The following is a 25,642-nucleotide window of genomic DNA, read 5'->3' on the forward strand; positions in this document are numbered from 1 at the left end:
CACACGTTAATATATTTTTAAATCCAGGTTTTATTTAAATATATTTCAACGCTTTCCGAACATTATTTCACCCTAAAACTAAAACGGTGCTTTTGTTTACATCACATTAAATATTAATATGAATAATTTTAAAACACAGGATTTTTAGAATAACAAAAGTTTCTAATTGCACATACCTAAATAAGCATGTCTATATGTGTTCGGTCTAACAGGAGTTAAGCCTTTATTTAATAAGTACAGCCTGTATTCATTAAATAAGTAAACACTAACTTTTTGTAAGTTTTTTGCTTTCCATTACTAAGGACAAAGTTCACCGTACGTAATACTATCAACGGGTAAACTTATACAATATTACTACATTACGTTAGACATTAAAAAAAATTAATATATCGTACAAAATGTATGCTAAATTATATTTACACTCGCCTTTTGCTTACATCAGTTATTATAAAATTATAAAATATAACATATACTGAAACATATATGTTTAATTGGTCCTTTGTTTTCTACAAAACTAGTGAAACATAAATGTTACTTCCACAAGTGAGACATCAAAATTAAGAACCTACAAAATTCCCCAAATAAAAAAAGTTTTAAATGTGAGAGACCCGAAGTACTACTGTAACATCCTCACAAATTTACATTGTGTTTACGCAATTCACTCGGCAAATTCAATATGGTCTAAAAAACTACAAGAATTGTAAAATTAAAAAAACATTAAATCCATTTGTGTCAATTAGAAAATCCGTTGTTAATGAATATTGTTCTAAAGATAAATTATTTTTGCATAGTAGAGACAACATTTTCAATTCTGTGAGAATTTTGAAGGTATAAGTAAAACGTGGCATCATTTCCCCATTCTAAGTGTATGGATTTACATGAAAACTTGACATTCCAAATTTCATAAAGTACAAATTCACAAAAAAGCAATCTTTTCAAAATCTTAATTAATTAATTTACAGGTACATATAAGAATCATATTAACAGAATCAACTTGGTTACAAATTTTCATCAGTACAAGTGTCCCTTACTGAAAATATAATTTAATATCATAATATCACCATAAATAATTCTAATTCAAAAATTTTATTATAGCAGTTGTTTCACTAGTTTGAATATTTATATGCAATTCCATTAATGTCCAAGAAAAGTCAGTTTTATCACACCAAAATAATGAAAATGATTCTAGAAGCATAACGTATTTGTCAATCAGTCAGTAACACATTCAATTAAAGATGTTCAAAATGTTTGTCTGTGTTGGAAACCACTATAGTAATCAAAACAACAGCAAAAGTTTAATATCAAAAGTAAGAGACATCCTACTTATTATTCTTTGTATGATTGTTATTAACCTACAACTGACAAGAGTTCTTTGTTTTCTGACTGGATTCCACCACCCTACTCTAACAATCTAACTGCAGGTTGCCACTGTACTGGTAAATTAACAAATACCATTAAAGTATACACATTTTGGTTAGTTGTTCATTATGTGATCATTTGAAATATCTGATGGAAGGAATTCGAGCTGTGTTTTCAAATCACTAGACATAATATTTGAAGAATGTTAATTACCTCTGTTTGAATGCAAACAGAATATGCATTCCTTTTTCTATGAGTCTGTCAGATGTTTCTAAGTGAAAGTTAATACAGCCTTATATTATTTACTATAATTGAATCATAAATAGAAAAAGAAATATTACTATTCACACTTAAAATATAATTTCTTTCACACCTTATACTGCATATTACTGCATTTTTTGTCATACTTCACATGTGACATAATTAGTGTAACACACTGTGACATGAACAGAGAAAATGATTTTTTTTTTTTTTTTACATTTAAGAGCATTTTGGAACAGTTCTATACACTTAACTTGCTTTGTTCAGAAGTTTGTTATTACAATGGTACTGAATTATTCTTCATGTAATTCCTTTATGCACTGTAAAATAAATAATTAAAAAGGCAGATGAAATAAGTTAAGTGTATGTAAATGCATCATAAAGATTAAACCTGTTAAAGGAGACAGTAAACAATTATTCAATGGATCAATATTTGATTGAATTTATTTGAATACAAGAATGTATATAATAAAGTACTATGTACTGGAAAATATAATATACTGAACTTGTATCGACCAGATACTGGAATGTGCATGATATGGAATTCACCTGTTAACTTTGTGAGGTTCACATGTATCTCTTAATACTTAAACCTATGCAATAAGAAATGGCTTGAGAAAATATATAAATAGATTATAACTTACATGTATGAAAGAATATTATTGTATACTTAAACAATTTAACATGTAACGTAATTATTAATTTACAAACAGCTTAAAACTGTCAACAAAAACCTTTTTTGTGACATTTGCAATAGAAGATATGATCTACATGTATGCCACCTTTAATAAACCAATAATAGCAATAATAAAAGTTATTTGACTAAGTCTTCAAATATAAATTTTAAGAAAAATACATTTCCTCATTACCATACATTTCTTACATTTACTAGGACCCAATGAATAACTAAAACTTAACATAATATTAAAGACATTTCAATTTCATTTAGATGTGTACTCATGTTGAATTACCCTTATGTATTACTATTTTAAAATATTCGAATGATATTCAATAGGCTTAAACCACTACTTGTAAATAGATGTGCAAAAAATGTTAGGCATAAATATCATTACACAACAAGCAATGCTTAAGATGAATACATGTCAAAACTGTTACATAACAAACAACCTTTTTTGGGTCACATTTTAAAGTTTTTCTCTCAATTAAAAAAATTACATAAACCTTTTTATTTACACCTAGTAATATAGCAGGACTTTTAAATGTGATGTAATAAGTGGTAACTAAGATTTATTAATCTATTAGAGTACTTTGTTTTAAATAAGGCACCATTTTTTATTATTACACAAAATGACTTTAAAATTACTTGTCAACTAGTATATACAAAGTATACTTAGTTTTGTTTCTTCCTGCCCAAAAAAAGATAAAATCAAACACTGTAAATGTCTGGAATTGTTCAATACTTTGTGAAGTGTACAGACAATGGATATGTAATACCAACAATTAATACAAAGTTATTAATGTTGGTTCACTGAATAAAGCTACTGTTAACCTTCTGTTTACATGTAGATACCAGAGAAGTAAAATTTAGCTCATCTTAGTGCTACAGCTGTTTCTGTTTGTGCAACTGTCATTCCAACAGTTACTGTAAACAGATAACCTTCATTTATACTAATTATTTCATCATTATGTTTAAAACTGACAACTATGAATAACTTCTGAATTCTTATATATATATATATTGGAAACATGCAGCATTTGAAGATCTGTTCATGCAGGCACAGCTTAACATTCACTTTTGAAATGGCAGTAGAACAAGTATGAATAATGTTAATACCAAACTTTATTTCACAAGTATGATATTCTATATTTATCAGACTATCATTAACATTTCAAAATGTGACATACTATAAGAAATACAAATGTACATTTACCATGTGTTACTGTTGAGCAGCTTTTAGCACAACTGAAGTGATTAATTATTTTATGGTGTGAAGTATAAAAAGCTCGGAGCTTTGGCTCTAAGTGAAACCAAGAGTGCAAAAAAGTTAACATTTTAAAGTTCATGAAATAATTTATATTGGTAGATTAACCTAAACAGTAACTGTCACTGGGGACAGGTACTTTTGCTAGACTTAACTTAAACACCAACCATCACTATAAATGGGTAATTTTGCTTGTTACATTCTATTTTAAACCTATACATCATCACCAATAATTAATTTGGAACAATTATAATGATCAGAAGTGATAACTGTAACAGTTTTAACAAGACTCAATGTTAGACAAATGTAACATCCTTAATAAGCATGAACCAAAGTGATGACAGTAAAACCAACTACAGTAGTTTCACAACTGCAAGTTTACTTTCTTCCAAAGCTTTAAATTTGTATTTGTTTAATGACAAAAGTGGCACGCAGAATATTATATAACATTTTAGTTTATACCTGACAACATGTTCATATTTGATTGTTTCTGCACGAAATGAACAGTGCATATTTCAGCTCTGACTTGTAAAAATTATTTCCAAGAGAAGGTGTAACAGATACAACAGTAGAGAACTTGGATTACTGTAACAATTGAAATATTCACATATTTATATTTAAAGAAAAAATAATACAGTCACTGTATTAAATTTAAAATGCCAAAAATTATTCTTAGCTCAAAATCACAGTTATGAAAACATCTTGTCAACAACAAGGAATAAAAACCACAAGGAACATAACTCTGCTGGTATAGTAGTAATGGAAACCATCTGTTAAATAAACAGTCAAAGTAACATATGTTACTGTGTTTTGGTAAGATGTTTTATGAAGTTCTAAAAACAAGTAAAAGAAAAGAAGGACACTGGTAAGTAATCCATAACATGAAAAATCTTCAAACCTGCTATCAAAGTATGTTCTAAAGCTAAGAAAAATATGGACCTCGTAACTCAATAGTACTACCTCAGATCCAGCGAAATAATAGACATAATGAATTACAAAATTTTCATTACATAAATAATTATTATTTTATACTGGGTTTGGTTAACTTACTGTCTTACCAAGAAAAAAGTTATTTTATACTACTATATTTGAATAAAATAGAAGCTTTTATGAGAGATTTTGAATACTTGTCCAAAAAATGATACTTTACTTTGTACACTTATCTTTCTATATACGTTTCAACAACTATCATCCAGCTACTTCTAAACTTAATCTTCCATTATATTTCTCCTTCTATTCATTTCTACCAATCACTTAAACTGCTGTCAAATTGTTCTGTTTCTTTTAAGTTTGAATGGCACATGAAGGAAACTCAAAAGACAAACACACTGAGAAGTTGGGTCCTCTCAAAAGTGATTACTTGTTGTGCTTCAATTCTTTGAACCTGTAATTTGTTGCACATTTTGCTGGAATGGTTTTCATGATTCCTTAAAAACTGTTACCATGCTTTATAAAATTTCAATTTTCTTAATTTCACAGACGATAACATGATTCGGGTTAGTTTTCAGTCAAAGAGACGTCGGATGCTGTCACTCTTCGGTGGATAAAATCAGGATTTTTGGCTGGATGCTGGCAGCATCCACTCTGGTTTAAGGAATTTATTACGAAGGAGAATTTTATCAAAAGAAAGTTTCTAAAAGAAATGAACCATCATAAAACTCACACTTTGAATCCAAGTCTACCTTTTGTTTTACAAATAACCTATTACCAGTTACACATAAAACTACCCGATAGAAGTCCGGATGTAGTCCGTTTTATTAAAGGAGATCACATTTAGTTAACTAAATACTCCAACAATTTCACAGCACGGTAATTTTGAAAGAATATTACACACAGTAAAAGCTGTGCTTTGACAGATTCGTGGAACATATCACAAGTTTGTTTCTTCCAACAACTCTGGAAATTTCCATTCTTATACAAAATAGACAGAATAATAAAAATCCTCAGACTAAACATACTCAAGAAATCTAACTGTAAACATTATATAAACAAAATAATGACTGAAATGGTTTGTAGATATCAGATATTTAGACTAGTTAGAACAGTTTATCAGTAGATTCTTTGTATGATGTGGTCATACTGACACAGATATGTATTTTAATTGCTCCATTATAAATTCCTACTAAGTTTCGCATTGCCTTGGGATTATCTTGTTACCTTTTGTTACGAGTCAGCCTCTTGAACTTAATCTGAGACAGCACTTCAGAAGCTTTTTGGATCTCATTGAATTTCTCTTGTGCTACCTCCTTCTCCACAGGGTATTTATGCTGATCAGGATGCCACTGTCTGGAGAGTATCCAGTAACGACCCGTGATCTCTTCCTGCGTAGCACTGGGCTACAGATTGAAAACCTAAAAATGAAAGGAAAATATTAGTCTTATTACTTTCAATGCAAGCTCATTTTTCTTTAGTTTGAGCATTTAAAACAATATCTTACCATGCAGCTCTGTACCATAGGTAGTGCAAGAAGTAAGTTTCTCGTGATGACAAGAAACCCACTTGAAATAAAAATGGATCTCAGGATGGCTGGTATGGGTATTAACTCTTTCACTAATAAAGCAGAGAACAATGTTTTGAACTTCTTAGGTTAACCTGAAGATGACTTAAGGTCAAAATGTTGCTCTCCACTTTATTAGTAAAAGTGTTAATACCCATACTAGCCATTCTGAGATACAAGAAGTAAGTTTGTCCAGGACAGAAACTTGAAGGGGCACTAATTACCAATTTGACTGACAAAGTGAACTCTTGGGTCTGGTTTAGAGGGTAATGGATTTATATGTCTCACAGAGCATCACAACAGACATCTGTATGATTTACAAGAAACAAATCTGTTTTTATAATGTGGCCTGAGATGTATGTGGAGATTATGATAATATACAGGACCAAAACCTGGCTTTCTGTACCAGCAGAAATCAAGCTTCCAAGACACAACTGAAAGCAGTTATAGAGGATGTCACTATTGACCTCTAATCAGATGTTCTTTATGTTTCCCATTTATTATAACAACAGTATACAACCAATGCAACATGTGGCATGCTGAATCACACCGGCTTGAAAATTTTCTTTTATGGTTCATTACATTACCACAAATGTTAGTTATAAATTCCACCAACACAACAGGTTGTTTCTTTAGCACCCACCTTATTAATATATATTTGTTTTCTCTTTGCAGTATCACGACTTCTTGAAGGATTGAATCAAGGCATCTAGCTTCCCAACATAAACTCGTGTGTCAATGTCCTAATACTTCTGTAGCTGTGACTGAAAAGTGGGAAAGTGCACGAAGTTGTCTGATGCTGCTTGCTGCCGGAACAACTGCAACTTTGTCCTGAAAGCTGAGACGTGATTTGCAGGCTGACAGACAAGCTGATTTTTGCCTTGCAACTACAAATTAAGATAATTCAAGTGTTGTGTCATGTCGACCAGAAAGGTCAAATCAGCTTGCCATACTGGTTCAGTCATGGAAATCACTTCTGTGTCTTTGTTCTTGCTTCTGAGGAATTCTATCACCTCATCAATCAACTCCCAGAATCTTCTGGGCATCTTCCCTCGACTCAGCTAACGTACTTCACAGTGATACACAAGGTCACCATAGTCTGAATCAATTTCTTCAAGAAGACCTGATGGTGATTGAGCCCTCATGATTTGATGAAATTAATGGTTTTGATCACAAATACCATCACTGCCTGAAAACCAAGTTCTTTATTGCACAGGTTCTGTTGGTGAATAATACAGTGCAACTTCACCAACTGTTTGTTCAGCTTTCCTCGATGCTTCATCAACAGTGCTACTAGCCCGCTACTTTCTCCTGTCATAATTGGTACTCCATCAATTGCCACACTTACCAGTTTCATGAAATCCAATGAAACACTACTACACAGTCGTGCTGTCTCCTCGAATAGAGCAGACCCAGTTGTCTGACCATTCATAGAACCCATGCCGATTAGTTCCTCTGTGATATCAAACGATGATGACACACTACAAAAAAAAAAAAAAAACTCGTTGCTGTGCTGTCGACTCGTCTGCTGCCAAAGAGAAGTAGACAAAGTTGGCTGCTTTATTTGTAAGCTGCCTTGTCACGTCTGCTGAGAGGTGTGAAATTCTTCGTTGAACTGTCATACGATTCAAAGCCACCGTCTGTAGCTTGCGAACTGCTTCCGGACATAATTTTTCCGATGCAGTAATCATACATCATCAGTGAACGGTCGGCCAGATTTCGCTGTCATCAACGAAATATCGTAACTGACCTCACATGCTGCACCTAAATCTGCTGACTGCGGTCACCAGTTCTAAATTTATTGAACCATCTTTGACACTTCTCCACATTCAGAATGTCATTGTTGTACACATCTTGAATGGTTCTTCAGTAGCACTCTTTCATTTTTATGAAGTTGTAAAACATTATATTCCTTATGTGCTCTTCTGATACCTCCATGATAATTGGGACTTCTAAAATAAATAAAAAAAATTAGTAAAGAAACAAACTGGTTTACTCTGAATGTTATGAAGTCATCCCATATAACTTGTGACTTTGAGAATAACTTCATTTAGCCAAGAAATATGCATTTACATTTATTCTATCCCAAAAAATAACATTACTTATGGGATGACCTAATATTTACAGAAAAAAACAAACTATTCCATGCAAAAAGAATACTAATAACTTGTACACACACACATATAAAAGTTAGTGTATGCTTTTGCTAGTAGGAATTACTACCTGTTTGCTCTATTTCTATACATTTTTTCAATAGCAGATGTATTTATCATAGTATGTTATTGTTAAATACCTGATATATATATATATATATAATAAAATTATTATGAGTTGCACATCTTTCATATCAAACTTGCCAATTTATGTTGCTATGAATGAAATTTACTATATAATGCCTTGAGGAGGAAGTTACACTAGAACCTTACCAATTAGTTCTTCAGGTAAAAAAGAGAAAATGACAGAGGTACAATGTCGTTCATTATGAAAATAATGATATAAATTATGTTAGTGGGTTATGTCAATTTTCGTAAAGAAAGACCATTTATGGATATTTATGGAAATATGATTATAATGAAGATGTCATTCTATCTTTTTTTAATACTTTTTAGATCCATGAGTGAAAGAAAAATAAAAAAATCCACTAAAAAACGTACATTCTAAATGTAAATGATATTATTATCAGTACTGGTAACTTGTAATAGAAAACAAATATTTTAAAAATGGTGATGATGAAGTTTAAATTCTTTGTAATAATTAATGGAGAATTTTATTAATTGTTTGAGAAACAACTGGAAAATCTTTTAATTTTTTGTTTTTCAAATTTTATTCTGAAGTAAAGAACATTCTGTAATATCTTGTGTCACTAATAAAATTGGGAATTCTTCAAGAAATTGCGGTAAGTCTCATGTAGGACTGTTAATGAGTTGAGAGTTAATGTTTTGTAATCTTCTTTTTCTGATGCTTTTTATGATAAAGTATATTGAATATTTTTGGCAGTAGAAATTTCAAGTTTGAAAACGTTTTCTTACAGAGGAATGGTTAAATATGAATCCCTAGAGATTCTTTCACAATGCAAGTCAAATTTATAGTACACTTACTTTGCACTTGTTTATACAAATTGTGTTGGTCGATAGTTGTAGTTTAATGTGAGGAGTTATGTACTCATTTATCAGCTTATCTTTATAATGTTGTACCCTGTAACATATGTTAAACTTGTAACACAGAAGTGTGGAAACATGTTAGGACAAAGTCAAAAATAGATTTCAGGCTGCCTCAAAAGAACAATAGAAGGTGAATACCATATTAAACATCAATATTTTATTGTTATTCTAACTTAGTACAACTGAAACATGGTTAGAGTGATTGATTAAGGAAACAGTTAATATTTTGTTGTCTCTTTTTCACTTTAATAACTGCAGATGGTTGTTCTGGTATTATTGTAAGATATTTAATGAAAGTGTCCTTTGATATTTTACTTCAAGCGTTCCTGACATTCACTCACATAAAGCTTCTTTGCAAGTAACTTTTGATTTGTCAAGTTTTTAGTCATTCAAATCTCAAATCTGCTCAATTGGGTTGAGATTGGGGATCTTTGGGAGGTAATTGCATTATTTGAATGATTTCAGCAGCTTAATTTATAGCTAAGTAATTTCATCGTAGGTTGTATGAGCATTTTAGGTCATTATAATCTTGCTAATAGAATGCTTTACCAATAACATGCAAACTACAGGGTATACCCTACTGGATCAATACATCATTGTACTTGTGCTGGTCTTTTATTCCATATCTTTTGCAGATGTTTTCTATCACTTCAGCAGAAAAATATCCCTAAATTATCACACTGCTTCTACCATACTTTGTGGCAGGTACTATGCATTGAGATAAGTATCTTTCTACTGTCTTCAGCCAGATGTGTTACCTACACTTTGACCCAAATATTTCAAAGTTGGACTCATCCATCCGTAACATCTTTTTCCAATTATTATTAGTCCAGTTTTTGTATTTTTCAGCAAAATTAAATCTTGCCAATATTTGGATATCAAAGTAAATGTTTTTTAACTGATACACAACCAAATATTCCATTATCAGTGAGTCTTCTAGATTCTGTAGACCTGGACACCTTTCTGTTATTTAATATATGTTCATTTATATCATGTCTGACATCATTGACAGTCTTCACTTTGTACTGAAGGCAGAGTAAACAAAGATACTTAACATCAATATCATTGAGTTTAAGTTTTCTACCTCTTCCATTCCTATGTTCAGATATTCCTCTCTTGGCCTCAAGGATGTTCTTGACAGTGTTTTGGGAACAATTCAAGTCTGCAGCAATTTGTTGGAGAGCCCAAAGAGAATCACTTAAAGATCTTATACAAAGTCTCTGATCTTTGCTTTTGTGGCTGTGGTATGACAACAAAACTTAATATATACTGTTAAACCCTGTTTATTGTTTCTGATGTCCAGGACTTGTTTACTTATTCCATCTGATACTGTTGCTGTCAACGTCTCTTTTAATTTGTGATTTTAAACATTTTACAAACTTTCTGTAGATGTAGAAAGCATTTTTTATCACTATTTGCATTAGTATTTTGGATATTTAAAGTTGTTAATTCAAAAATGCTGGACAGTTGAGACCTTAGTTAAATTAGATATAATTAAGCTATAACATGTTATTCCTGAAGTGTGTGACTTATCCACATTATAACAAATACATAAATATAAGTAAATAAATTTGGAACTAATAATCCTTTATTATTTTTATGTGGAAAATAATATTTTACACAATTTATAATATTTTTATTTGAATGTGATATTAAGTATACAAAACTAATATTCAAACACTAAAATAAATACTATATGTGGAATACATAATAGCCTATGAGTTACACTGCTAACTGATATACACTTTTGCTTTTCAAATCAGTTTAATGTTCTCATGCTATTGCTACTTGATAGCACTATGTGGCCCACCAGTGGTATGTCTACAGACATGCCACTAGAAACCTGGTTTCAATACCAGTGATGGGCAGAGTGCAGTTAGCATCGTATATCATAAGATTACATTGTGACAATGCAGATAAAATGTAAAATTTTTATGTGTTAACTGCTAAATGCCAAAATGTTATGGAGTAAGGTTATTACTAAGCATATGTTATGTATTATTTTCAAACAACTACCATATTACTAAGTAGTGTTTATGCTGGGAAGCTACTGGAAATATTTTTTTTATTGATGTGTGCCATAGTTCTTCACCAGAGCCTAAACCAGTTCCACATAATTTTTTGGCCTTGCAATTGCCCAAGATGCCCCAAACCACTGTGACAAAGCTACCCCAAGCTTTCTTTTCCTTCCTACTGAGCTTCTTGGGGAATTCTATGCACTCCAGAATCTTCTTTATTTGTGGTCCAACAAAGACACCAGCTTTGACCTTTGCCTCAGACAGCTTAGGGAAGATGTCTGGGAGGTATTTGAAAACTGCAGACTCTTTATCAAGAGCTGTGACAAATTGTTTCATAAGACCCAATTTTATGTACAATGGTAGGAACAACACCTTCTGGACTTGGCCTTATGCCTGCCATCAGAGAACTTGATCTGTTGTGGCCAGTGCTTTCTGTTGTAGTGCACTATGGTGTCACTGTTGTCCCAAAGGCATAGATAACAGAGACTCTTGGTAAAGTCTCTTTGGAGACCCATCAGAAATGCCACCATTTTGAAGTCTCCAATAACATTCCAGCCATACTCATCATACTTCAAGGCTTCTAGCTAAGTTTTGATGCTGTTGTATTCCTCTTTGAGGAGCACTGAATTTTAAAAGGTCTAAAATTTGTATAATATAAAGTCTTAATATTCAAGCAAGCAAAAATTGTCTTACTTTCTAGAGTTTTTTGCAGTGCTTAAAGGTAAAATGAGGTGCCCAGGGTTTGTCTTTATCTCCAACAAGCATGCCAAAATATGCCTTATAGGTTTCACACATTTTAGCAGATGCTGTCACAGAGAACTTTTCTGCTCTTGTCTTGACAAATCAGCCACATACAGGTCTATGTGTTCACTTAGGCAGCTAGAACTAAACTGAAGTGGTGAGCCCCTGTATATATATTATTATGGAAAGTTCTAGAAAATTCTACAAGGTTCTTGAAAATTCTTGTAGGTTGGAGAAAATTCTCTATCAGTTATTCAGGACTGAATCTACCTAGAATGTTCTAGAAAATGGGTAAATTTGAAAATTTCATTACCCAGTTCACAAAGCAAAGTTTGAAGAGAAAAATATGTATTTTCCATTTATTTTAGGCATAAGAAATTGGGAAATAACACTTTCTGCCTAGGAACATGAAAAAATAAAAATTTTGTTATATAGTGTTAACTGTGAAATTATTTATTGATGATTGGTGCACTAACTAAATGTCAGAATTATTTGTGTTGACTTTTTTAATTTTTGTAATTATTAAATGGATTGATGTTTTACCAACAGCAAAGAATAATGCAAGAGATGTTATTTATAATAAAACATGAGACATTGATCCTTTGTCTGGGTAAGAGATTTAACTTTGTTCATAAGTTCAATGGTGCAATGTCAAATGTTCTGTCAGGGGTTCGTTATTGTTTGTTATTAAGCACAAGGCTACACAAAGCGCTATCTTTACTCTACTCACCACAATTATGGAAACCCTGTTTCTAGCGGTATAAGTATTCAGATTTAAAAAAAACGTTGCAAAGCGTTTGTAAATTAAATATTTTCTAAGATGTATTATATACAGCATTAGTTGTCTGTAATATTAAATATTTACTATTTAATTAATATTGTGTATCGATAGTTTGTATTTACAATTTTTAATACAGTATTTTATAAAGTTCAACAGAAAATATTAAATGCATTAAATAATAAGTATTTGACAGGTTTATTCGTGTTTTTACTACAAAAAAATATGAGTGCCTCGATGTCAAACTTCTTACTGTAATCATCATCTGCCACTCGATTTCTTCAATGAACATAGGGCCGCCCGCAATTACTTGCGGATTCTTAAGGTTTTTAAGTGAGTAGGTTGTTAGCCCACTGCACCTAGCCGTCCCTAATTTATTAATGTAAGACTAGAGGGAAGGCAGCTAGTCACCACCACTCACCGCCAACTCTTGGGCTACTCTTTTACCAACGAATAGTGGGATTGATCGTCACATTATAACGCCCCACGGCTGGGAGGGCGAGCATGTTTGGCGCGACGCGGGCGTGAACCCTCGACCCTCAAATTACCACGTCGCACGCCTTAACGCGCTTGGCCATGCCGGGCCATTCTTGTTGTAATATTACAATAATTTGTATTACATTTATCATTAAATTCAGCCGCTACTCATTTAAATTAGCGCTCGTTAAAATGTGAACAGTGCATAAAGATTTGGTTATTTTAAAAATCGATAAGATTTCCTATAAAAACACGAAGAAGGTATTCGTATTTGTAACACATAAACTCTAGAACATGCCATAACGTGACCAATTAAATAAACGACATAATAAGTGCTGTCACCAAAGCGTTACATGGTGGCGCAGTTGAAAGTTCATTGCGCTTGTAGAGGTTGGGAGTGTTTTATTTCAGTACGATTTATTATAACTAATATGTCGACAAAAAGGTCAGCACATGTGCTTGGCCTGGATATTGTTCTCTTCGGCGTCTCCTGCTCTTCTACGTTACCAATATTACCATACACCACGTGACATCAACAACTTTGAACCAAAGTATTGGCACGTACTCTCCGTTCGTCACAGCTACGGACAGTATTTCGATTTAGAGATCTCTGTCAGGCCCTAAAAATACCCATTTGTTGTAGAGCTTCTTCTTGAGTAAACACCATCAACTACGCTCGGAACCGCCACCTTTGTCTCGTGTCACACTTACTACACTTTTTCTTAAAACTAATTAGCGGTAGAAAAATACTCCAGTCCTCAGTAATACACACCTACCTGAAGATGACCTAAGAAGATCGAAACGTTATTCTCTCCTTATCAATAAGAGTGTTAACCCATACCAGCTTTTCTGAGTTACATATCTACCTTGTACGGAGCGAAGGAAAATAGATTTTCTTCGAACACCCCGGATGTTCCCTCTCCTCTGCTAAGACGGTTCGTAACTCTCGGCAGCATCACACAGCTCATGGTTAGATACTTGAACTAATTAAATTCTCACGTCAAACCGGTATTACCTTCATCTAACAACTTACCTTCCACTTGTGAGATTAAATTAAACAGTTTCTGAACAACTCAGACTGACGACAACGGTGATATACAGAGTAAGATCCCTGTTGTGGTGGGCCTGCTGTGTAGACGTACCTTTAAAGTTCTTATGCAATACCTTTACAAGTATAGAAAAGTACCTTCACATGTTTAACCATTACCTTTACAGTTCTAACACAGTACCTTTACAGCTCTAAAACAGTACCTTTACACTTCTTACACAGTATCTTTCCACCTCGTACATAAGCTAGACCAATCCTAATAGTTCTACGGTAACTTTCTTGTTGCGAGCTATTATGAATGACAGAAAATGTGAAGCGACACTAAAACGTCACTTCTGTAACGTGCGAATGCGCTTAATGTGACGAAATGTGCAAGTGAAATAGAAATGAAACCACATGACCATCATGAAACCGGTAACCTCGGTAATTATAGCCAAATATCACTTTACTTATCTCCCTATATCAGCTGCAGTAAACATCATATTTGGAAGACTTGAGCTCTAATAAAATGTTGTCCACCATTTAAGCTATTAAACAATAATATAATACATTAGAACGATAATAGAATAATGGAAACAGATGTGGAGAACAATATAAAACTAACAATAAACTGAAAGCACAAACAAAGGCGAATCACAGTCACAAGGAAAACGAACCACTGAATCAACCCCGCTAAACATACCATAATAATCGAAGATATCTCAAGTATGTATAAACAACCACAGTTTGCCAAAGAAATTAAAATATTCAAACCAAACTCAAATATTACACAGATCAAATGACTGGTGAAAGACGGCGTCCTAGTAAAGGGCATTGACCCTGAAGACCTTAACATCCTAGTACAAGAATGACCCAAGGACACCTTTTAACAAATAACAATAAAAATATACCTAGTGGGAACAACCCTCCCCATCAAATAGAACCTTTGTTATTCAAGGTTATACCCTACACAATGTACACGGGTGAAAACCTTAGTGACAAACATTAATATTCCACATACTAAAGTGGAAAGAATAATCTCACAGCGAATACAAGCACCTGAAAACTTAATAAATGTAAACACATAAAATATCCACAGTATCCAAAACCAAAATCAACAACGGTATTAAATTATGATTCCAACAATATCCATTAGACGAAACCAAAATGGCTGCCACCACAGTTATACAATGCTACGGTCACCTTTGTGACCTAGTGAGTCATTGCCATGATTTGTTTATGGTCTAAACCTCAATGAAAAACCAATTCACATGAACAACTAAAGTGCTGTAACTGTGATTAAAACCAGAGGGTAAACTCTAAAGGATGCACCATATACAAATATATAAAAGTGAACATTTTTAATATAAGAGGCAGCATAAAACATGTGTCCAACAGGTACAAAATTAAAGACAAACAAAACGCAACACACACAAAAACAAACAGTACCAAGGACTAAAATATCTCTTCTAATAACTCCTAAAAATTATAAAACTGCACAAAATGAGCTTCCAATGAAACGTCAAACAAAACAAAAATCTGGACAAAACAAAAACTGTCAAAATAAACCACAACAAATAAGCAAAGCAAACAAACATGTACATGCACGTATATTCTATACCAAAACACAGTAAAGCAACACATGCTATAACAAAACACAATAAACCAATATATCACATACCAAAACACAATAAACCGACATTTCCTCTACCAAAACACAATAAATCAACATATGCTACTACAAAACACAATAAACCAGCATATCCTACACCAAAACACAGTAACCCAACATATCCCATACCAAATCACAGTAAACAAACATTTCCTACACCAAATCAGGGTAAACCAACATATCGTACATCAAAACACAATAAACTAACATATGCTACTCCAAAATACAGTAAACCAACATATCCTACATCAAAATACAGCAAACCAACATATCTTATACTAAAACATATTAACTCATTGTTCAAAACAAACATCAAATATTCAGAAGATGCAAAACATCAGACGAACTTACAACCATAATAATAACTATATTAACACAAACATTCTATAATAAAATTAATAACTAAATCAACACAACTATTCTACAATAAAATTAATAACCATATTAACACAATCATTCTATATTGAAGTAACTAACCACATTAACACAAACATTTTATAATAAAGTTAATAACTATATTAACACAACCATTCTACAATAAAGTTAATAACTATATTAACACAATCATTCTATATTGAATTTAATAACTATATTAACATAATCATGAGAGTTGTTATTAATAAGGATACTGATGTAATAATTATCGGAGACTTCGATTATATGAACATTTATTGGAAGTGTATGAAGTCAGACAGTGAGAGAAAGAGGTTTATTACAGATGGTTTCCCAAATCGAGTGGTTAGATAGCTAATTAGATGAATGCCAATTTACGTTAATTGTTCACTATTAATGGTGACAGGGTTTCAAGAGTTTAAATGAGGAATTATTTGAGGAATAAATTAGGTTTAACTTTATGTTATATGTTGAGAAAAAACATGAACCTTTAGTTCCTGATTTTGAGAATAGAGACAATATTTATTAATTATTAGTGAACTGGGATTATAGATAATATGGAACATAACAAGGAAATATTTAAATACACATTGCTGTTAATATAGACTTGTTCCTAAACGGATAACAGGAAAGACCAGACCTAACTAATTTATAAAGGATAAAAGTGCGGCTAAAAGCCACATACAAAGTGTCCATAGATTATTCACCCAATTATAATCTTTATAAATTTTCTATTATATGAGCTATGTTAAAATGATTTACAGCAATTAATAAACATACGGAGTAGAAAAATCATGGATAACTGCCATAAGTTTCAAAAAGGGAAGAAGATTCCTTAAACTGTAAAAAGGCTAGGACTTTGTTTCAAAAATAGAGCAACTAAAAGGCTAAATGAAAAACAGTTGGTTCATAATAGTAAAACTGTTCGTGCGTTGTTTTGTTTAATTTCGTAAAAAGTTACTAGAGGGGATTTATTTCATTTATTTGTTAAAGATTAGACAATGTGTATTAAGTTAGCTCAACACTAGAGGGTACTAACAGTGTATTTTACAACTGAATTGGAATATGTATATACATAGTGATGTAAACAAAAAAAGCCTCATAGTAGGTATATGTTACAAACAACAGAAAATTGGTACAGAGGCAGAAAACGTTTGATAAAAACATTAGTTTCAAATGTCATCAGGAGTTTTTTATTATTTTATGAATAAAATAATTAACGAAGAATAAATATTCGATTGTTTCTGGAGTTAAATAACCTCGAGCTTAAACGAATACAACTTATTGTTAACCGGAATTTAAGTTGTTATAAATAACGATAGAACTTTTACCAAGGCGTTTTCTACTGCATCTACACACCTTCGTAAACTTTACCAAAACAGCTTTCTTCTATAGTCTCTTGGAAAGTGATGATTTCCCCAGGGATTTCCATGTCTCGTAGTATCTTCAAGAAGGGATTGTCAGGTGAATTTGGGTAATAGTTTGGATTAGTAAGGTAACGCTGAGTAATATTACTGAACGAGCTGGCTGAGATTGCATGTGGAAGTTTCCGTCGACAGCAGTAATATATCCGGCGCCTCCACCAAACGCACACCAAGATGCTGGCAATAAGAACAAGCACCACAGTAAACAGGCATCCGTAGAGAACGGACGACTGAGGGTCGACTATTGTGTAGGAGTAAAAGTAGTTGGTAGACATGTTTCCAGGAAACAGCTGGCAATAAGAACAAGCACCACAGCATCCGTAGAGAACGGACGACTGAGGGTCCTATTGTGTAGGAGTAAAAGTAGTTGGTAGACATGTTTCCAGGACTTTTGGAATGCTATAAAAATACAAGTGTTACACTAATGTTGACTTCTGATCAAACTATCTTACTGTTAGTGATATTTGTGGTCGTAATCCCAACAACGTAACGCTGAGTAATATTACCCAACGAGCTGGCTGAGATTGCATGTGGAAGTTTCCGTCGACAACAGTAATATATCCGGCGCCTCCACCAAACGCACACCAAGATGCTGGCAATAAGAACAAGCACCACAGTAAACAGGCATCCGTAGAGAACGGACGACTGAGGGTCGACTATTGTGTAGGAGTAAAAGTAGTTGGTAGACATGTTTCCAGGACTTTTGGAATGCTATAAAAATACAAGTGTTACACTAATGTTGACTTCTGATCAAACTATCTTACTGTTAGTGATATTTGTGGTCGTAATCCCAACAATATCTTACGAAGTTCGCCCAGTTTAGAAAATGTAGGGTCAAAAATTTTTAATTATATACATCTCTCTCTATATATATATGTAATACACTTGGATTTGTCCGTCTGGAACTTTTCTCGCAAATTTCTTGATCAAACGCTACAAATCTTATATTGCTATAAGGAGTCTGGATTGCATATTGGGTTTTCAATTCAGAATAATCTTAGCTGTTTTGTTTTCTCAGTCAAGCATGACAATGCAGAAAGTAGCTATCGTACTCGATGTCAAAATGTCGTTGTCATCAAGTAAGAACTAGCTTCGATTTCAACATATTTTTTTTATTTGGAAATTATTTTACACAAACAACACTTAAGCAGCGTGTTATTTCCTATTAAAATGAAGATTACAATGAATACCGTTATAGCCAATCCCACTATTCGTTGGTAAAAGAGTAGCCCAAGAGTTGGCGGTGGGTGGCGATGACTAGCTGCCTTCCCTCTAGTCTTTCACTGCTAAATTAAAGACGGATAGCGAAGATAGCCATCGAGTAGCTTTGTGCGAAATTCAAAACAAAAAGCAAACAAAAACAAACTAGCTGCGTTCCCTCTATCGTAATATGAGGGTCGCGGGTTCGCATCCCGGTCGCGCCAAACATGCTCGCCCTTTCAGTCGTGGGGGCGTTATAATGTGACGGTCAATCCCACTATTCGTTGGTAAAAGAGTAGCCCAAGAGTTGGCGGTGGGTGGTCATGACTAGCTGCCTTCCCTCTAGTCTTACACTGCTAATATCCATTGTGTAGCTTTGGGCGAAATTCAAAACCAAACAAACAATTTTCCTATAGAATGTGATAAAAAGGCCGCCCAAGGCGGGTAAAATGGTCCCAATTTAATTCATAGCAAATGCAATTTAAAATATTGCTGCATTTAGCACATACATTTATATCACTTACATCAACGTGTAAATAGTTTCATTGAAACATTGTCATCCTAGGAAACTCCACGATCATCAGGAAAACAATACAACATTGTAAACAAGTATGATGAAGTAGCGTCCATTCTTATATAGGAAAACATTTCTTAATAATTGCCATAGGAAAGCTTTGTACACACTACTGCACCTACAGAAATGTCGAGACAACAAAATCAGGATCAAATGTCTCATTTTCACAATAAAACCACTGAAAAAGAGGTGAAATGCCAATCATGAGACCAAATCACTATCTTTCGTTGTCCACAGGTTTGACTCGAAAACCTTCTGAAGGTGTGTTTTCCTATATGCTTCTGAGATAAACAGTTTTCGGGTACCATATGACAGTTATCTCTTCAACTTTCCTTTGGTTAGTTGGAAAAAACATGGATATAGTTTAGCTTGGGTTGTAATTTCAAATTTTGTTGCCTTCCTAGGATCAACCTAATTAACGACACACTCTTTGTCGATTATTAATATTAGTAAAAGCTGGTAACACAATGTTTTTTTGAAATATTAGGACGGTATACCTACCAAGAATAGCTGAAGAACTGAGATGAAACAGCTAGGAATCTTAATTGAAGAACTAGGACGGTGTACTAATCTAAAGGACTAACAATATGCAAGGACCTGCTTCACCTAAAGGACTAAAGCGATGTACTTACCAACTTTACCTAAAACATTTCCAATCCTAAGTAAAAAGTGAAGATAATGCTCATTTAATTTCATTTAGAGCAATAAGATGACAGACGTATAAACTTTATAGGACTAAGATGGTGTAATTATCAGGTTTATGTATAGGACTAAGATATATTTATCAGGACCAAATGTAAATGTTTGTACAATACCACTGATACTGGTCTTCTAAACGTAGAAAGTAAAAAATACTGAATATTAATCAATTCACAACTCATCTTCTCAAAACTGGAACAATGTTCTTAGAACATCGAAACGAAATGAACTGGTTTAATTATTAAATTTAAAACCAGTTTGTAAATAATCTGCATAGACAAACAAAAAGCATTTTGTAATTAATGAACAAACTGAAATGTTCTAAGTTTTTGTTATTTTCATTTATTCTTCATTTGTGTTCGCTGCTTTCTTTCCCTATACATTTACTTTACGTATGTTTCAATGAAAGTATTGTCACAACAGCTAAACAAATCTATTCGTGCAAAGTTTCTACGATTGTTTGTTTGTTTGTTTTGGAATATCGCGCACAAGAACTATCTGCGCTAGCCGTCCCTAATTTAGCAGTGTAAGACTAGAGGGAAGGCAGCTAGTCATCACCACCCACCGCCAACTCTTGGGCTACTCTTATACCAACAAATAGTGGGATTGACCGTCGATTTATAACGCCCCCACGGCTGGGAGGGTGAGCATGTTTGGCGCGAACCCGCGATCCTCAGATTGCGAAGCGCACGCCTTAACGCGCTTGGCCATGCCAGGCCCCAGTATAATTTTTAGTGTTTCTATAATATTAATACTCCAATCTGGGTGAAGAGTTTTGTTAGATTTAGGAAATGATGCAAGTAAGTGAAGTAATTGCTGCTTTGGTTTGGTTATAATTATGCTCAAACTTACACAGTGAGCGATTTTTGCTCTGCCCACTACAGGTATCGAAACCCGGTTTCTCGCTTTGTGAGTCCACTATGAGAAAAAGATCTACTAAGAGTTACTAAAGTTCTTGTTTCAAGGATGTTACGCTTGGCCCCTAGTGGCACAGCTAAATGTCTGCAGACTCACACCTCTAGAAACCAGGTTTCGATATCTGTGGCTGACAGAGCACATATAGTCCACTGTGTAATTTTGTGCTTAATTCAAAACAAACAAACAAAAGCTACGTGTCACGTATTATGAGATGTAAAAAATGATTAATGTTTGCTTTAAAAATAACTATTTATATAATTCGTAGAAAATAAAACATCTTACCAAACCTAGTATATTTTAACATTGTTTGCCTTGTATAAACCGTAGTTCATTTGTAGTTCACAATTATATTTAAAATAATATATAACACAGACATTAATAATGTAGTTTATGTATTAAAATACACGTATTACGTCTATAAACTTCATGAAATATAGTAAGAATGTACAGGTAAAGAAGATGTCCATTGTTGAACTACATTTCACACTTTCACAAAACTCTTTTTTGAATAAAAATGGTGTCTTGTTTTATATTTACTCACGAAATACAAGTATCATTTTATTACAGTTTTTACAGTAACGAGGAATTTCTTTAGAGCACGTACGACGTTTAGATCACTGGTGTACTTAAGAATGATGAACCAGTGATCAAAGCATCGAACGTGTTCTGAAAATGTTCGTCCAACTGTTAAAGTTGTAAATTGTAACAGACTTTCTGTTCTTTAACTGCATTCATACTTTTGCACAAAAGAAAGCAAAATTAATTTTATTTATAAATAATTTATTATATTTCTATCTGCAGATAATGAACTTGTGTGAAGTTGTTTTTATTATATGATTAAATAATTAACTGGGAGAAAATTAAAACACTTTGACATTTACAAAAATGTTCACGTTTATTCTAATTTAGTTCTCCCAAAACAAAACACGTTCCTGTTTGTCAGAAATAACACTATGCCTACTGTCAGTTCTACCGGACAGAAATAACACTATGCCTACTGTCAGTTCTACCGGACAGAAATAACACTATGACTACTGTCAGTTCTACCGGACAGAAATAACACTATACCTACTGTCAGTTCTACCAGACAGAAATAACACTACACCTATTGTCAGTTCTACCAGACAGTTCTACCAGACAGAAATAACACTACACCTACTGTCAGTTCTACCGGACAGAAATAACAGACAGAAATAACACTACACCTACTGTCAGTTCTACCAGACAGAAATAACACTATACCTACTGTCAGTTCTACCAGACAGAAATAACACTATACCTACTGTCAGTTCTACCAGACAGAAATAACACTATACCTATTGTCAGTTCTACCAGACAGAAATAACACTACACCTACTGTCAGTTCTACCAGACAGAAATAACACTACACCTATTGTCAGTTCTACCAGACAGAAATAACACTACACCTACTGTCAGTTCTACCAGACAGAAATAACACTACACCTACTGTCAGTTCTACCAGACAGAAATAACACTACACCTACTGTCAGTTCTACCAGACAGAAATAACACAATATCTGTTGTCAAATTAATTATCAAAGAAACATTCTCCTTCTAGTCTGACTAAAAGAGATGTGTGAAACATTTCTAGACCATAGAGGGCCACTGATATCCATAGCTTTCTAAAATTTATTAGTAGTTTCTTTAGCTGTTTCTTTTCTTGATCTGATCTAGTAGTTTCTTTAGCTTTGTTTCTTGATCCATCTAGTAGTTTCTTTAGCTGTTTCTTGATCCATCTAGTAGTTTCTTTAGCTGTTTCTTGATCCATCTAGTAGTTTCTTTAGCTGTTTCTTGATCCATCTAGTAGTTTCTTTAGCTGTTTCTTGATTCATCTAGTAGTTTCTTTAGCTGTTTCTTGATCCATCTAGTAGTTTCTTTAGCTGTTTCTTGATCCATCTAGTAGTTTCTTTAGCTGTTTCTTGATCCATCTAGTAGTTTCTTTAGCTGTTTTTAGTAGTTTCTTTAGCTGTTTCTTGATCCATCTAGTAGTTTCTTTAGCTGTTTCTTGATCCATCTAGTAGTTTCTTTAGCTGTTTCTTGATCCATCTAGTAGTTTCTTTAGCTGTTTCTTGATTCATCTAGTAGTTTCTTTAGCTGTTTCTTGATCCATCTAGTAGTTTCTTTAGCTGTTTCTTGATCCATCTAGTAGTTTCTTTAGCTGTTTCTTGATCCATCTAGTAGTTTCTTTAGCTGTTTCTTGATCCATCTAGTAGTTTCTTTAGCTGTTTCTTGATCCATCTAGTAGTTTCTTTAGCTGTTTCTTGATCCATCTAGTAGTTTCTTTAGCTGTTTCTTGATCCATCTAGTAGTTTCTTTAGCTGTTTCTTGATCCATCTAGTAGTTTCTTTAGCTGTTTCTTGATCCATCTAGTAGTTTCTTTAGTTGGTTCTTGATCCATCTAGTAGTTTCTTTAGCTGTTTCTTGATCCATCTAGTAGTTTCTTTAGCTGGTTCTTGATCCATCTAGTAGTTTCTTTAGCTGTTTCTTGATCCATCTAGTAGTTTCTTAAGCTGGTTCTTGATCCATCTAGTAGTTTCTTAAGCTGGTTCTTCATTAATCTAGTAGGTTAATATACAGCTTTTTATCCACTTCGTAGTTTGACAACGTTTCTTGATCCATCTCGTATATTAACACGTTCTGTCTGATCCATGTAACAGATTACCTCTTTATCCATCTCATTGCTTGATAACCTGCTTCTTGTCCATATAGCAGATAAAGTATCTCAAGGAAACGAGCTTGTGCCACCAATTCTATTATTACAATATACATGAAACTGTCGAAAACCATAAAACGCTGTTGACAGATTCGGTCGTTACGCATGAGCTACTAGGAGGGTGGATAAGGTATTTTCTAATCACTTCTGTCTTTTGATAGGTCTTACAACGTATATGTTTGTAAAATATTCCGTAGAAGTATTAGCAAATTAAAGAGTTGTTCCACAGGATTTACTCAATAAATTGTGTGGTTTAGATTATATCAGTTTATACTTTTGTATTTATTTATTTATCACTAATATAGCAATCTAAACATCTCTTACTCTAATTTTTTACTTTATTGTAACACTTAAAACTTGTTCCAGGAAATGTAGGCAGAACATGACATTTAAATAACAGTTATGTTTTGCTGTCATTTCTAAAGTGTAGTTTTGGATCGCTGACAGAGCCTGTGTGAACAGCTATGTATAAGTCAGCTACGTATAAGGAGTGCCTGTGTGGTCAGCTACGTATAAGGAGTGCCTGTGTGGTCAGCTACGTATAAGGTGTGCCTGTGTGTCAGCTACGTATAAGGTGTGCCTGTGTGACCAGCTACGTATAAGCAGTGCTTGTGTGACCAGCTACGTATAAGGTGTGCCTGTGTGGTCAGCTACGTATAAGGAGTGCCTCTGTGGTCAGCTACGTATAAGCAGTGCCTCTGTGGTCAGCTACGTATAAGCAGTGCCTGTGTCATCAGCTACGTATAAGGTGTGCCTGTGTGATCAGCTACGGAAAAAGGTATGCCTGTGTGATCAGCTACGTATAAGCAGTGCTTGTGTGGTCAGCTACGTATAAGCAGTGCCTGTGTGGTCAGCTACGTATAAGCAGTGCTTGTGTTTCAGCTATATATAATATATATAATCCTAACACGTATTCGTTATTCTTAGTTTTACTAACCTTACTTTGTCAAGTCACAGAAATCTCGTTTATTAAAATAAAACCTTATTTAAAGCTTACTTAACTTACACAAGTGTCAAGTTATAATTTCACTCAAGTTACATAAGTGCCAAATAAACTACTAATTTATGAAAATACTCTTTTTGACCGTTTCTACAACATACAATAATTTATTTTGTTTTTAGTTTGAAATTAAGACAGGAAGGTAAATTTTATAACACCATTTAGGTTTCATATTTTCATACAACAGAATGTGGTAAGTTCTTTCTATAGTATTATGTGTCGTCATTCTTCACGGATTACTGGATCATTCCATTCATCTTGCACGAGTTCTAAGTTTTTCATTTCAAAATAATCTTACTATAATTGTCATGTTTTTTATATATCATACTTCGATTATTTGAAAGCCTAATAAAAATTAAAATAACTGAAACTAGTGCAAAGGCATTCAGGTTATACTTGAGTAACTTTTCGAATATTTACGACCTCTTTATGTATGCAATTTATATTTTGAATGTAATTTCTCTTTGTTTAATTGGAAAATCTCAACCGTATTTAGGTTCAACTGATGAATCAATCTAGTTTACCAGCTTACATAAACTAATGAATCCATGAAGAATTTTCTTCAGCCAATTGTCCAAAGGTTCTCGTATTGTAACCGTGACAGTGGAGGACAATTTTTTTCCGTCGTTATTACCCCAAAATTCTTGGTTGTTGGTCACATAACAGATAGCAAAAATCAGTCGATAGCCATCAGTCATGAGAGGAACAGGCAAATTACAAGAAAACTTATCTGATAACCCATCGCAGGATCCGTAAATGTAGTTGG

General features: G+C 33.4%; 2 long non-coding RNA genes across 3 annotated transcripts in view; one reads left to right on the forward strand and one right to left on the reverse strand.

Moving 5' to 3' along the window:
• Positions 1–7,239, forward strand: part of LOC143249067 (uncharacterized) — a 98,746-nt gene extending 91,507 nt beyond the window's left edge. Inside the window, exon 2 of the long non-coding RNA XR_013027498.1 lies at positions 6,736–7,239. This is a non-coding gene — a long non-coding RNA (uncharacterized LOC143249067). The remainder of the gene's footprint in view (positions 1–6,735) is intronic.
• LOC143249066 (uncharacterized) overlaps positions 1–25,642 on the reverse strand; it is a 47,196-nt gene that overhangs the window by 13,377 nt on the left and 8,177 nt on the right. For both annotated transcript variants that reach the window (XR_013027496.1, XR_013027497.1), the window contains exon 2: positions 5,721–5,914. This is a non-coding gene — a long non-coding RNA (uncharacterized LOC143249066). The remainder of the gene's footprint in view (positions 1–5,720; positions 5,915–25,642) is intronic.

Source organism: Tachypleus tridentatus, chromosome 4 (assembly GCF_004210375.1).
Source record: "Tachypleus tridentatus isolate NWPU-2018 chromosome 4, ASM421037v1, whole genome shotgun sequence".
Taxonomy (NCBI): Eukaryota; Metazoa; Arthropoda; class Merostomata; order Xiphosura; family Limulidae; genus Tachypleus; species Tachypleus tridentatus.